Here is a 972-nt window from a genome sequence, read left to right as displayed (position 1 = left end):
GCCTCACTGCTGGCACTGCCTTCAATTAATGATGAGTGCGTGGAGGGGGGGGGGGGGGGGGGGTGCCGGCGGCTGAGCAGTGGCTCACATTGGTGGGCAGTGGGGCTCCGGGGGGCAGAGGGGCACTGGGGGGTAGAAGAACACCGAGGGCAGATGGGGTGACCCTGCAGTGACACCCAAAAAGATCCCCGTCCCACAGCTGTGGGCAGTGGGGTTGAGCCCTGTGCGCCATGGGGTGGTTTGGGGTGAGGGATGTCCACCCGATGGGACTCTGCTCCCCACCAGGAGGGGCCACCGGTTCTTCCCACTCGGAGGTGGGGAACGGACCCGGCCCTGACCCCGCTTCTCCCTTTGCTTTGCAGAATGCAGCGAGCTGCTGTCCTGTGAGCTGTGCACCACCGCTCCTCCAGCGCCCAACGGCACCGGCTGCCTCTGGGGGGGCTGTGGGGCACCGGGTGAGCGCTGCACTCCTCCCCCCTCCCGGTGCCATCCATCCTTCAGCTTGGGGTGTGGGGCTCCAGGCCCGCCTGGGTCTCCCGGGACCCCCATGGGAAACCCCTGCCCCATTTCACTGCAGAGACGTGGAGCTGCGTGCGCAGCGGGGCGGCCACACGGGACACATGTGTGCTCTACAACAGCAGTGCCCTGTGCCCAGGTAACCCCACAGCCATGGGGCCGCAATGGGGATGGGACCACGCGTGGCTGTGCCCCCTGCAGCCCTCCTCACTCCTGTCCTCTGCTGTTGTCTCCAGCGGCACTGAAATCCCCCACCAAAGAGCCACCGCGGTCCCCTAGCAAGGAGCCAGCAACGCATTCCCCACGTGAGTGGGGCTGGGGTGGGAGAGCATGAAATGGGATAGGTTGGGATGGGATGGGATTGGATGGGATGGGGTGGGATGGGATGGGATGGGATGGATGGGATGGAATGGGATGGGATGGGATGGGATGGGATGGGATGGGATGGGATGGGAT

At 65.7% G+C, this 972-nt stretch overlaps 1 long non-coding RNA gene across 1 annotated transcript; it reads left to right on the top strand.

Moving 5' to 3' along the window:
- The first annotated feature begins 364 nt into the window (after positions 1 to 364).
- LOC122192294 lies at positions 365 to 822 on the top strand. The gene is made up of 3 exons (XR_006182579.1): positions 365 to 455; positions 578 to 655; positions 753 to 822. It is a non-coding gene; the product is annotated as an uncharacterized LOC122192294 (long non-coding RNA).
- The last annotated feature ends 150 nt before the right edge of the window (positions 823 to 972 follow it).

This window comes from Lagopus leucura, unplaced genomic scaffold (assembly GCF_019238085.1).
Source record: "Lagopus leucura isolate 7727_CA_CO unplaced genomic scaffold, USGS_WTPT01 33897-0_obj-0_obj, whole genome shotgun sequence".
NCBI lineage: Eukaryota > Metazoa > Chordata > Aves > Galliformes > Phasianidae > Lagopus > Lagopus leucura.
Note: the sequence above shows the minus strand (reverse complement) of the source record. Positions and strands in the feature narration are given on the sequence as shown.